Source organism: Phasianus colchicus, chromosome 3 (genome assembly GCF_987193195.1).
Source record: "Phasianus colchicus chromosome 3, bPhaCol1.hap1.1, whole genome shotgun sequence".
In the NCBI taxonomy this organism is placed as follows: Eukaryota; Metazoa; Chordata; class Aves; order Galliformes; family Phasianidae; genus Phasianus; species Phasianus colchicus.
The window spans coordinates 84,684,092-84,698,822 of NC_143438.1; the positions used below are offsets into that span (position 1 = coordinate 84,684,092).

Consider the following 14,731-nt stretch of genomic DNA (forward strand, 5'->3'; position numbering starts at 1 on the left):
TTCCACATGCCCAAGACAAAATCTTACATACCAAGGACACTCATTATAGATGTGCCTCTGACCTGATTTTAAGGACCTGCAGTACAGAGGCATCACAGCATCCTCAGGCAATTCCTGTGCTTTGCTTTTCTTATCTAGAAAGTATTTCCTAATGTCTGACGTAAATCTTCCTTGCCACAAGCTGAACTCATTTTTCTTGTCCTGCCCTCTGTAACCAGAAGCTACCTTGGCAGTTACCTGCTTGCTTCCATTCCCACTGAATGCAATTTTATTATTTAATTCTGATGTAAAGCTGGGCAGTGAGTATGTTTATAGAAGTGTGAAACTTAATTTCTGAAGTGTTATGGTCAGCAGAACTGGGACAGATTTTTCCAAGCATTTCTAAAAATTTTATTATCTCTTGGCATTAGGAACAAGGACCATCCTCTCTAGTGCTGCTGCATTTAAAGTGCAGTGGACTTCACATGTACAGGGATCAGAAGAGACTTTAATGCTAACACACGCATAGACAGTGCTGGTGAAATAGCAAGCATATAGGTAGGTAATACCAAAAATGTAGAAGATCATTTTGTTTTTACTAGTTATGTATATCTACTATCTCATAAAACTGAAGGTAACAAGGGCAAATGTACTTTTTCATTTGAGAGAGGGCCAACAAATATTTCAGGATGCACCAAAACTTTTAAGACTTCCTCAAACCAAAGTTGCCTTCTAGAGCAGCAAATCCTGAGTACACTGAGTGCCTTATCAGGAGTTCAAACTCTTATTCATGCAGCCTGGGCTTGAAAAGCCTTGAGCAGTAAATCATGGAGCCCTTCTTTGTCAGGTACTCCAGTCTTGATGCTTTCAAGCCTAGGGCAAAGGCTGTGGGAGATACTCAACTGTCCTACCTTTAGGTGACTGCAGCATAGTTTTTGCAAGAGAACTACTTGCTATCCCTCCATCTGGTCTGTGTCAGTACAGTCCTGCAAGTTCATGTGTCCAAACACAGTCATATCCTTGAGCTACATCACATGCAATCTGCATTAATTGTATGGATTAAACCTCTTCACTACAAAAGCAGCTCAGGGTGATTGTGCAGATGTAGATGTGTTCCTTTGAGACACTTTCAATTAATCACATATATCCCTGATCCAAAGTGAAGCCAACAGTATTCCTTGACAAGAAAAAGGCAGCAATATATTTTCTGTATTTAAATGGGGGCTGTAAGAAAGAAGGGGACAAATTCTATAGGATCTGTTGTGACAGGACAAGGGGAAAAAGAGGGGAAATTTAGATGTGGATATAAGGAAGTACATAAGTACTTTTACCTAAATAAGGATGATGAGACACTGAAACAGGTTGCCCAGAGAGGTGGTGGATGCCTCATCCCTGAAGACACCCAAGGTTAAGCTGAATGGGGCTCTGAGCAACCTGATCTAGCTGTAGGTGTCCCTATTCATTGCAGGAAGTTGGACAAGATGACATTCAAGGGTCTCTTCCAACCCAAAAGAGTTAATGTTGTTGTTTTGTTTGTGGGTTTTGGAGGTTTTTTTTTTGTTGTTGTTGTTTGTTTGTTTGTTTGTTTGTTTGTTTTTCAGAAATTCTTTCTGGTTTTGGATGAAATAAATTGCTGTGTGGAATAATTCTCCAAGAGTGTTTCAGGGTCTCAGTTAAAATATGAGAATGGAAGTGCATGTTAGGGCTTCATTTTGCAGACAGGCAAACCACTAGCAGCTTGATTCAGAAGTTTGAGGAATTTCTATGCTGTAAGTTTATCTGTTATTAGCTTGGTGAGATTGAGCTACAAAACAAGAAGCCCATGATTGTTTACATGTACACTGAAAACTGTGATTGAGAATAAAATGGAAATATTACATGTGGTAGGTCTACCTTGTTATCTTAATTTGTTTTGACAACAGTACCAGACCGAAGACCTGAAGTTTATGTTCAGGTATTTTTGCAGCTGTGTTTAAATCAAACACTAACTCTCTTTCAGCAACACAATGGCTGTGTTTTTGCAACAGTTCAGTAAGTCATGGATGCTTTCTGTAATGGTGAGCTGGTTAGTATCTGGTACTTCTTAGAATGAAAATGTTGCTGTTACTGTATCTTTTCTACCACCAGGGGATTTTTCTACTTGTCCTTAGGCAAATGGTTTGGGTCTCATACATTGTGAGTCACTGCTCTTCTCTTGCTCATTTTGTTCAGCACACTATGACTGCAAGGCACAGTTTGTCACCAACTTTCAGACTTTGCAGTCTAGAAATACAGATGAAAAGTTTTCGCTAAAGAGTAAAAAAGATCCAAGTAGAAAATCTGTGTCATTTCTCCACTATTGCGTGCAGAAATCGAACACATTATCTTTTTGTTAATGCAGCTATTTAGATCTTGCTGGATGTATTTGAATCTTGATTCACAGATACTTTCTAGGCAAGGCTATTTCTGTGACACAGAGTTCAAGTTGAAATTGAGTATCAAATGAAGTATTTTTCTGTTTTCCATCTAGGTGGCTGCAGTTTATCTGTATGAAATTTGATCTGATCTGATCATCTAAGGGCTCCAGCTAGAGCAAATTAAATGTTTTATCATCAGGAATCACTAGAGGTGACTTTCCAGAAGTAAAATGCTTCTGTGAGGGCTGTCCTTATACCTGAGCATAAGTATTTTTGCTGCAGTATTAAAATACATCTGTCTCTCTTCTCTTTGTCTGTCCAGACCTATGGGTTTCTGCCAAGAGATAAAAGGTCCTCGTTACACCTATGATCTCATTTTGGCACTGTCCAGCCACTCTCAACAGTTTCAGACAGTGAGATGCAGTAAGGATAAGATTCCCCAACCAGCTCACATCATAACGCTACTCTTTTTGACTCTGTCAAGATGAGCTCAGAGCTGGCTGCAAACTCTTTCCTGGCTCTCTACTGAGATATCCCAGCAGCTTCTGCAAGGTATCCCTCATATCAAGATACTATTACTCTTATTTTGACTCATATTTTGGCTTGACATCCAAAACTGATTTCATCAAATCTCAGCTCAGGAACCATTCTCCAGCTCCTGATTCTTTCTCACGAGCTTACTCAGGAGTGGGTCGGGCTTTGTGTCCAGCTGGAGATGGTCCTATGCTATCTCAACTCTGTCTCTTCAGTTACCGAGTGGACATACAGGAGATCACAAGATTTGTCATCAGCCTGGGACCCAGCTGTCTCTTTGCTGTCTCCAGAGTACAAGGCTCAAAATAGAGCCACCAGAGAGGTCCTTGGAAGGATGGGAAACTGCAAAGAGGGATAGATTGGTACCCAAACATCTGAATATTGTTCATTCTCTCTCTTTCTTTTAAAGTTCTGAGGACAGACAGTCCTTCTGGCCACTCCTTCTTGCTGTTGCTTTGATTCTGAGCACTCGTAAATGATGAACAGATTAAAATGATAGTCCCTGTCACATGCTTGCTTTGGAATTAGGCTGATTACTTCACTGGCCAAGCACTGGAGAAGCACTGGGCCTCAGTCATGACTTCAGGTGAGAGGAGAACAGCTTCAAACCTGCCTTCACAGTGCTAAACTCAATAAAAACAATATTAAACCACAAGACAAAATAAGGTTCACATTGCTCCTCAGCTGGAAACTCTGGAGAGACAGTAAACACAAAGCCTTCTGCTGCCAGAGAGCTGTCTGTGTTTTTCCTTAACGAAGCTGTTCTTCAGCCTTGCGCTCCCCATCTCACAGTGGCAGCCTTCCCCACAGCCTCATGTTCTGTGATACAAACAAGGCTCAGAGAGGGGCAGCATGTGGCAGTCCTCCATACCTTTGGCTGTGTATTTTTAAACATCATTAGATATATGCTTTTGAGGGGAAAGGGAGTGTGAAAAAGCAGTGTTCAAAATGTCTTCCCTTCAGGGCAGGCAGCTGCTCCTGGCTTTGACAGATGCTGTGGGGGAAAATGTGGCAGCCCATTTTGGCAGTGGTGGGCTCCTAGGTCTTGTGTGTATTCCACAAATGTCTTCCTTATTTAAGACACCAAGACTGTCAGTTCTTGCTATGCTCCCACTTCGTATTGAAGTTCCCAGCTCTGTGTGGGGTGAACATTTATTTCATCTCCCTGAAAGGCAGCTGCTGTAATGTGGGACATGCTTTCATGGCAGCAAGTCAAATTTCCCAGTAGAGAGCCAGGGGCTTCTCCTGAAGTTGGAAAGATCCCCCAAAACAGTTTTCTCCACCTCTAATATCAGAAAAAAGCATTAAAATTTTTAACCCTTACCCTAGACCTTTTTATGCCAGAAAATAAAGCAGTTATTTTTTTCCTTACATTCCTGTGTGTCACGCCCTTATTACAACATCCTTCTATAGAAGCATTCCTGTGTGTGAGAATGAGAAAAGTGAATCTGAAGAACGTTTACTTGGCCTAACTCTGGTCAAAAATTCTGCCAGCAGTAACTCCCATACAGTGCCATTGCTCGTGGGTAGGTGTGAAACCAGAGTTGACATTTATCTTTTCCTGTTAGAAGAGCTCAAAATTTGAGTCAAGGGATGATGGGTAAGAGGGAGATATAGAGTATGCTTGTGTGTTTGCTTTATTCACAAGTCAACAGCAGAAATCATTCCTATGCCAGGCACGTGAACACCTTTGTTACACGCGCTGGTGATTAACACACCGAAGAACACATCAGTCACAGCTGGAGCTGCTGCAGTGCTATCAGTGGCAGGAAGGAATATCATCTCCAGTTATGATTTCAGGGGATGCTTCTCAGCTTTGCTTTCCAGAGTAGTAAGCTTACACTGGCATCCCAAGTCAGGTACTCCTACTGGAGTAAACCTGCACGTGGAGGGATGCTCATTCTCTCTTTAGAAGCAATTTTCTAACAAGTCTATGGTGCTGGTCCCTCAGCATGCTGCATCATGGTGGCTGGAGTTTCACAGGTTTTCTGTCATTTCTCTCTGACTGAGGCTTTGAACAATGGCTGTGATGTATGCTGAATTTTAAAACAGGGCTGTGCTTTCATTCCAACTATCTCATCTCAGGAAACTTGAAGGATGTGCTTTGTAGTCTTGATAGGAAAAGTCAACACTCGTAATCTCGTGGAGATACTGCGCATCTTCCTTGAAATAAATACTGGAGGCAGAAAGCCAAGTGGAATCTGATTGTTACCATTGCTTGTCTGTGTTGTATGCATGAAGGGGGGTCTGCTAGGTACATCCAGGGGCTAGCACATACATAGAGGCATGCAGTGACACTCAATGTTTACAACTGACCAGTCTGCTTTGGAAGTGATATTTACCAAGGATGTTATTTTCAGGTTGCACAAAGATCAGGAATCTCACACATTGGTTCGGTGCGTGGAAAGCTGCCCCTTTAACAATCTGCCTGAGGATGCTGCTCATCATGTGAAAGTTTCAGCTGAATGCTAATGAGGAAAATCTGTTTTCACTTAAGCCAATGTAAACTCAGAAATTTAACCAGGATTGGTGAAGTCATTTCAGATTTGCACCATAGCATAGGTTTGATTGGAACATTTTCTTTCATGTAACTTTTGTGGCTTTATTCCATTCATTATATATGACCATAATTTATGGAGGTTCCACATGCACATGCAAGTTAAGGCAATTTGGTTCCTTTTATTAAGCTATGAGTCTGTTTTATAATCAAAGTAAATCAGACTCATTTGCACACCAAAAAATCTTGGTGTGGATTTCTGTCTGTGGGAGTGGAGACAAAGTATCTTGCTTGCTGACTCCAGCTAAACTACACATTTAGCTTACCCAGTCAATTTTCATGGTGACTCAATGTAATTCGTTTGCTATAGTAAGGTATGCAAATGCTAATTTTTAAGAGCCATGTTCAGATTGCATTCTTACCAGTGCACATATGAGTTAATATGAAGGACATCAGTAATGTTACACTGGGATTCCACTGTGGTAATTAAGGGATATGGCTTGACACAGGGAAGATGGGAGGCCACAAAATGGACCACATTGTGAAGCCATAAGTTTCCACGCTGGTTCTGTCCTGGGTATTACTTAGCACAGTCAAATTAACTGACTGTCACAGAGCAAGTGTGCTGCATGAAGATGTCTCTCTTGGTACCACCCAAGACGGAGTACAGATATGCACGACAGGAAACCTGAGGACCTGTCTCATCCTTGACCTTTAAATGTTGCATTGACAAAAGACAAGCCCAGCTGTTTTGACTCTGTTGTGTGAGCTAAAACATAATAGCTCAGAGCTAGTTGCAGAGACTTTGTGGTTCTGGCTAAACAATTGCATTTGCTGCATCGAGGACTACATTATTCCTTAAAGGATAAATTCTGCAATAAGAAAAGTAGAAATGTCATTGTTGTGGAGAAGAGCCCATCTGACTTTCAGCTGAAGGGAGACAGCTCTCATCCTTACACATCCTCTTTGCATAGGGGAAAGGAATGCTATTATTGCCACACAATGCATCCTATTTGCCTGACCCCACCCAGTGCTCCCAGACTTGCCCCACGTCTCCTGGATGAAACGGAAGGAATGGAGAAACCCTATTTCTCCCCAAAGCACTAGGGTGAAGGGCTCTTGTCTCTAAAAGGCTCAGTAGTCAGTTGATCTATGTCAGCAGAACCAGAAATGCATTTGTGAGAATAGTGGAAAAAAAATCCCTCAGAAGTGTTTGGAATCTCTTTTTTGGTGACAAGCAGCTCTATACAAACTTTTAAGAATTGGTGAGCTCTCTGTAGACCTGATGTCAGATTGGTATTTTCTCAAGGATGTTCACAGGCGGGTGCTGTATTCTTTCCAAGCTATGAGGTCTGCATGTCTTTCCTCCTTTACAAGAAACTTCGGTCCCTGCTGGTCTCTTAGTACCTCATAAGGAAGAAACCTGTGCCAAGGAGGGCTCTCTGGGAATGTCTGTTCTGCTTCTATGTGAAGCACGTGAGGCCTTCCACGACCTTTTATTCCTTTCCCCTTGGTGGTTAGTATTATGGAGCCTTCATTAGAGAAAATCTCCATTCTCTTTCTAGGATAACAAGAAGAGGTTAAAAGACACCATATTCAAGTGTTCAAGATAGCAGAGAGCTCTTTGTATTGGTGAGGCCTTTTCACTCCTTGGGCACTCTCCTGAATGAGATCAGCATCTGACCATTGCTGCAGATCTCAAAAAGCAATTTACTAATGGAAAGTCATCTTCAGTGCAAACTGTTAAAATCATTCAAAGATAGCACTATCAAAATAATGAATATGTGAACAGATAGAAATGCAACACAAGAAATAAAACATGTTCCATCTTATTTCAGCTTGCCACAAGTCAGCCTAAAAGAGTTGACAGCTCTTGGAAAAGCATTGCAAAACATTTCAGCATGAAACAACCGTAGCTTTGACTCCTAAACACCTTTGTTTATCTGGGCTAACATCCAGAACTCATAGAAAATAATTATCTACCAACAGACTCTTTTCATGCAACTCCTAGACGTACACATAACCATATCAGATCTGTATTATTCCTCTCAGAAGTGTTCTGTAGAGATGACTATTGCCTTTGAACAAGGTTAATGAATACTTGATCCTGAAGCTAAAGGCATCTCCATTGTCAGGGTAGGACCTTTCAGATAAGGCCCCTTATTCTATTACTGAGAAACAGGTCAGGAGATGATATTTGGAAATTCTGAAAACCTGGCATTACCCTACTCACCCTTGCGTTTAGAGTAAAGCCTTTTATGTGGGTGAAGGAACTATGTAATAGGGAATATAGTATATTATTTACTGTTTCCTGATATTCCTGTTACTTTGGTTCTAATGTATCTATATAATAGCAACAGTTTGTATTGAGTAGTTCATACCTCCTTCCAGATCTTTGTAACTAATATTCTGCTGAGGAAAAATTATGCACTGGGAACCCTACATGTTTCTCTTATTTGTAAGCTTACTATTTGGAAAAGTTCAAGACTTTTCAATGCCAGCTGGATGTTTTTCACTGTTAACACTATCCTGTAGATGGCTTTTGTGCTTTTTCTTGCAGCCATGCTGTATTTCAGAGCTGACATGTGAATAGCTTACAGCATAAATGTAACTGTGTATACAGTACATAGAAGTCTGTCAAATGTCTTGAAAGATACAAAAAGTCAGTGCAGTGTGTATATCACTGGAATAGGACCTAGTAGATCTGTCTTTTCTTCTTGGTTCTGCCACAGACCACCCAGGTGACTTTAGGCATAGAAATCACTTCACTTTTGAAACTCTCTCTGTTGTTAAGGATTCTGATTTTTAGCAGAGTACTTAAATTTACTTGAATTTACTATGCCATTATCACCATAATCATTATTACTGGTAAAATTTACACTTAGATTTTCTTAAGAGATATTGCTCCGTTTTCACTGCTTTTTGCTCAGAAAAATGTTCCCATTTTGAAAACCGCAAATTATTATCAGTAAGAAGCCCACTGCCATCTGAAATTATCACTGCTGCTAAATTCCCCACAAAAACATGCAATCATTTCATTCTTCTTCACTATGATCTCTCCTGATCTGCACCTGGGTCAGGGCAATCCCAAGCACAGGTACAGATTGGGTGGAGACTGGCTTGAGAGCAGCCCTGAGGAGAAGGATTTGGGAGAGCTGGTTGTGGAAAGATTCAACATGAGCTGGCAATGTACACTTGCAGCCCAGAAGGCCAACCATATACTGGGTTGCATCAAAAGAAACGTGACCAGCAGATCGAGGGAGGTAATTCTGCCCCTCTGTTCTCATGAGACTCCACCTGGAAAACTGGCTCCAGTTCTGGAGCCCCCAACATTGAGCTCTTGGAGCAGGTCCAGAGGAGGGACACAAAGATGATCAGCGGATTGGAGCACCTCCCCTACAAGGACAAACTGAGAAAGCTGGGGCTCTTCAGCCTGGAGAAGAGAAGGCTGCAGGGAGACCTTACAGCAGCCTTCCAGTACCTGAAGGGGCCTACAGAAAAGCTAAAGACGGACTTTTTACAAGGGCAGGTAGTGACAGAATGAGGGGAAATGTTTTTAAACTGGAATAAGGTAGATTGAGACCAGATATTAGGAAGAAATTCTTTACTGTGAGGGTGGTGACACACTGGAACAGGTTGTCCAGTGAGGCTGTGAATGTCTCCTCTTTGGAAGCATTCAAGGCCAGGCTGGATGGGGCTTTGAGCAACATGGTCTAGGGGCAGGTGTCCCTGCCTATAGCAGGGGAGTTGGAACTAGATAAAGTTAATGGTTCCTTCCATCCTGAGCCATTCTATGATTCTATGGTTCTGTGTTTCATGGCGAAGACCTAATGAAAATATGAAATAAGAAGAAAAGAAAAAACACAAAAAACTGCAGCACATTGTTTGATAAAGACAAGTGATAGTATAACTTTGGAATGCTATACCTTTCTGTTAAGAGAAAAAGCATTGTTAATTCCTGCCATGTATGCAATTTTAAATGCATACAAATAGCACACTGGGCAGAAGAAAGACACGTGAATCATGTGAGAAAAAAATTTAGAAGCCCAGCTAATTGGAAAGACAATTAAAACAAGGGAAAAGCAGGTCTGAACTAGTCTGAGCTTCTATTTGTGCAAACTATCCAAAGGCAAGTTTAAGAAGAGAATAAGCTACCTTCAGGGCAAGCACAAGATGGATTTAGGTGTGTTCAGAGTGCGTGTCATTCTCAGTAAAAGAAATCACTAATAGGGCTATAGCTAATAATGATCCAAATCCTTGGCCTGTATTTAAAGGCACCTAGGAATGCCTATGGATGTGGAAAGCCTTTGAATTTCATTTCTCACTTTCTCTTATGAGAGCTGTGGAGGTTCTTACAGATGTTTCATTCAGCTGGATAAACATTAATACCAAGGGGAAGCTCTGTCTCTGGCATAGGACTTTCAAGATACAGCCTCAGTGTGCAAATAAGGTAGAGTTATAAAATGCTATTAGGGTGGGATTTGTGGGTCCTACTTCTATTAACACTGGTGATTAGGGAAGCTAGACCCTTTCCTTACACAGTTTTTACTCAGTAAGGCAACATGGCAAAATATTGAGTTTGTAGTTGAGATGGTATTCCAAGGAAAACTTGCAGGGCTTGTCCTAGGCAACAGGACAAATAGGCACAATCTCACCAAATAGCATACAAAGCTCATGCTGAAATCAACATTTTTTTTCTGTTACAAATTCCTTTTTTCTTAAGAGCCTTAAAAGTTTGCAGTGATTTTGTGAAAACTGGTACATCTGTACCCGTGTATGGCTTTAGTTGAAACCAGATAATGTTTATTGTATTCTCTATTTGAACAGAAACCTTGTGGAGTTTAAGAGTAAGTTTGAATTTTTCAGATCTCATTCAAAATTTTAAATTAGAAGCACATATTTAACGATCCAGCTTGTATGTTACTTATTTAGGACTTGCTTGAGTAGAGCTGCATTGCTGTAAATATAGTCATGCTGTAATTACATCGTGGGAGATCAGAATGAGTTAAAGTCATAGGAATGAAAACCTGGAGATATTCTCAAAATCTCAGTATGATCTGTTCCAGTTAAATGTCTGCCAAAGATGCATCAAAGGGATCTTTAGTAATACCATGTTCCAAAACTTCCTTGTCTAAGAAGGAAACTCACTGATTTACAGTGCTGAGATACACTCTGTTTCTATACACCATGAAAAGAATGCTCTTCTTTACAGTGGTATTTATCAACCTTTACCAAAACTGTGAATTGTGCATCTAACCAAATCCAGTAATTTTCCTACTTAGATATAGGTGGTAGCAACCAAGAGAACCAAGTTTACTGCCTTCTGCATGAGTATTTGGGAAATGCATTTACTGCACATTCCACCTGAAAGATCAAGATCAGTCACCTATGGTCCATAGACCTTTTATTCAAGTCTTACAGGGACAAATCTTTATGCCAAAGCAAGGTAACTAGCAAAGTGAACATTGTCACAAGATGTGATGGCTGACTATAATGTGTTGGGGATCAGTGTGAATACTGTGAAGAGTTATATATGCTAAAGGTAACTTTGGTCTCAGAATAAATAAATGTTATCCTTAAACACATTAAGTCTGGAAGTGAGAATACCATTTCTAAACTTTAGGGTAATAATATCTTGGAACTGTCTTTTAATAAAAGTGTGCAATCAATTAAATTGTTAGTGTTTATGAAATGTGCTATATTACCATACAGCATTCTAGTCAAGTATGATTAAACCTGAAGGACAAAAAGTTGTCCTTCCAGTCCTTTGCAGAGTTTTGCTTCATTGTCTCCATATTAATACATGGAAATAGGTCGTTGAAAATAAAAGTCTATGGGAGCTAATTTTACATATTTTTTTTTTCTTGCAAGGAATATAGACTTGCAAGAAAATAGTTTTATTGTGGACTCATTGTGAAAGTATTTCATTAAAGCTCATTTTATGACCTTCCTCCTAAAATTTTTGCTAATTTATATCTGAATTCTTTTTAGAAACTGCAGAATGATATTGAATATGAAAAGAGAATTGATTACCATAAAAGTAGAATAGGAAACAAAACTCATTCACGTGACTGAAGGTGAACACAGTAGTGAAGTTTTACAACTGTATTTTCTTGCTGGATTGTGTTTTGAAGTCACCAATGTTGAAAGACTATACTGGACTTAATTGATTTGGTGTGTCAAACTCATATAACATTACACTCAGTGAAGATTTTCTTGTTTCAGGGCTGGTATAAATCTGAAATTAGAGGCTAATTTAACTTGAAGTCTACCTTAAATGTAAAGCAATATAGTTTGAAAAGAATGGAGATATGACGCATTTTGTTTAGAAAAGCCCATTATTTAGAACCAATGAAGTTACAGACGAAGGTAGTATTGATATTTCCACATGAAAATACTTTGAATAAGTGGTATAGTGTTGTGTTATTTCAAAATTTCCAGCTGTAATCAACAGAACAAGGAATTTCATACTGCAGACATTAGAAAGATTTCTATTTCAGCTATAGCTTAAAAGAAGAACAAAAGAAGCTAGTTCATTATTTTTTTTAGAGTACAGAAAAAATATTTCTTGCCCAGCACAGCAGAAATAACATTTTTCTAATGCCAGCTCATTTGTTGTTGGTTTCTAAACGAGATTCAAATTCAAATTGGTAGAGATGGAGAGTTTTTTTTTAGAAAATAGAAATTACTCAACAATTGTGCCTTTAATTTTGCCAAGGTAGTAATGTTCTGTGATCTTATGAGATAACACATTTAATTTCTTTGTTCACTAAAATGTCCGGGGATGATATCAGAAGGGGTTTCATGTGAAAATGCAGTCTGCAGTTCAGAGAGTGTGAACAGCTGATGATGATAAAGAATGACATATTCAACAATATTTATGTCCTCTGTGTGTGAGAGAAAGAAAAAGAAAGAAATAGTAAGGAGCCATGCTAGTCCCTGTACAGGAAAAACTTGCTTAAAAGATAGGAATTTCCTGTGAGTTTCCACCTACAATGGTTTCTTCAAAGTTATCTCACTGTGGACTACTGGTTTTGCTGCCCTATTGAAATTCCTGTGAGTTCAGTCTGCTAAAGAAATAGATGTGTACTCAACTGCAAACAGCAACACAGCTCTTGCATTTCCATAGGCTGTCTTTTTGAATATGAAGCATTTTCAAATCCTTTGCAGCATATACAGGTAGATCCACACATGTCATCTCTGGCTGGAATAGCTGTTATATTCCTAGGTAAGATTTAGTGGGTGGCAATCCTGCCCAGGGCAGGGGAGTTAGTGCAAGATGATCTTTGAGGTCTCTTCCAACCCAAGCCATTCTCTAATTCTGTGATGAGGCAGGCATTTTTCAGCTATGAAATCCAAATGAACCTGGGTCTCCAACCAAAGAGAGTCAGATTGGGAATAGGAATTCAACAACAATTTTCTCTCTGTGCAGAATATTAAGCTTCAGATAAGGTGTTTTTTTGTTTGTTGGTTGGTTGTTTGTTTCATAAGTAGCTCCATGTAATTTACAGCTAACCAACTGGCTTTAACCATACAGATTTATGCACATCTATACAAAGCTTCTCTAAAAGTTGTTCCAACCCTAGCTTCACGACTCAATGCTCAAATAATTCTTCCTTTCCTCTCTTTCATTTCCTTTTCTCCACATGAATATCATTTCTGCTTTATGAATTAACAGCTTCTGTGAGTACTTCTTGAACTGATCTCGCAAGTAAGAAAAGAATACAACTTATGTAGTTTTGTGTTTTGTCTTCAGCATACTGACAAAAGAGAAATCCAAGGACTGGAGAAAGAAACAAGTTTACTAGATACGCTTTGTAGCCCAAGTTTCCTGAGAAAGCAAGGTTTGTGAGATGTTACTTTAATAGGTATGGGATGATCAGTGGGTGTACAGAAGAGAGTCTGTTGATAAGACAACTAAGGAAAATGCTGTAACATTAAATCCCCTGCCAAAAACTTCAGTTTGAATGCACACTGCTGAGAATCTCTATCTATCTGACCATGATGATAGATCTATCAGGATCTATCTGACTATGATACAAATTCATAGTCAGTCCTATGTTAATTGTTTCTCTGCTACCAGACTTGATTGCCTACTTAACAAAACAAAACAAAACAAAACACCTATAGACAACTCCCAGATGATGATTAACTTTTCCAAAGCCCCTGTTGTAGGTCTCAACTCATCTCCAACAGGGCTGAAGGAAATTTTACTGCTACGTTCAACATAAGGATTGTTAGACTGATGCTGGTTATAGTGGCAAACTTGTTACAAACACATTGAACATCTGAAATAGTTAAATTAGATGTTTTAAATAATGTGATATAATTTGAGTTTATGCTGCATAAGGTGCTTCATGTACCATCAGTAGTACATGCATACATCATTTTTTTGGACAAGAAACAGTTTATATTTTTGTATAATGGTTTCTGTTTTATATAAACTGTGTTTATCGTCACATTCCACTTCTTAACTGGCTTTCTCTTTGCTCAGTTTTTATCCTACAGGACCAGCTATTAGCAAGTGATAAGTTAAAGACAACACCAACCAAAGGTCAGGAGTATATTCTCCTAGAGCTATTTCATATCCAATCCAGAGATTTACTCTTGCTCCATTTACTCGGAGGAATTAAGAGCAGGTGAAGGTAGGGTTGTGCACACCTGATAACATCAGGAACACACTTGAAAATGGAGTGGTGAATGAGTACTTCTGGCCTGATTGACCTCAGCCAGCTGGGTATTGACCTGTTTTAGCTGAAATAAACCTGAAAAGAAGCACTCTAAGCAAGAGAGAATCAACTTTATGGAAATGCCAAGTTACTTATTGCTATGACTATTGTGTCACAGGTTGGAATGTGAAGAGCAAAAACACAGCAGTGGAAGTATCCAACAACAGTTTCTTGTTATCATCTGTTGCCTTTTGTAAATCAGCTGCTGTGTTTTGCTTCCTTCTGGTTTGCCTACTCTATTGTTTGTATACTGCAAGCAGATTGCAAAACACATTTTACTGCATTCTGTGTAAGTCTGGAAGGCTCCCAATAAATCTGAGAAGTAATCCTGCTAATTCTAAGTAGTTGCTTAAAGAAAACAAATAAATCTGTTTCTTCTCATTTTAAAATGACTTTCATTTGGTTAAATTAATACATTTTTATGTAAATGAATGATCATAAAGTTGTACTATGCAAATTTCATCCTCTTCTTCCTCTGTCTTTAAGAAGATTGAAATATAATGGAAAAAGACCACCATTTTAGATGTTCTTAATGATTGTTCCAAAACATTTCAATCTGACCCAAACTGAACGCTGGTAGCTCTCATAAGTGAGTT

General features: G+C 39.3%; 1 long non-coding RNA gene across 1 annotated transcript; it reads left to right on the plus strand.

Moving 5' to 3' along the window:
- The first annotated feature begins 6,423 nt into the window (after positions 1-6,423).
- LOC149918720 (uncharacterized) lies at positions 6,424-14,460 on the plus strand. Its single transcript, XR_016465661.1, has 3 exons — positions 6,424-6,671; positions 13,163-13,250; positions 13,901-14,460. It is a non-coding gene; the product is annotated as an uncharacterized LOC149918720 (long non-coding RNA).
- Positions 14,461-14,731: the final 271 nt, after the last annotated feature.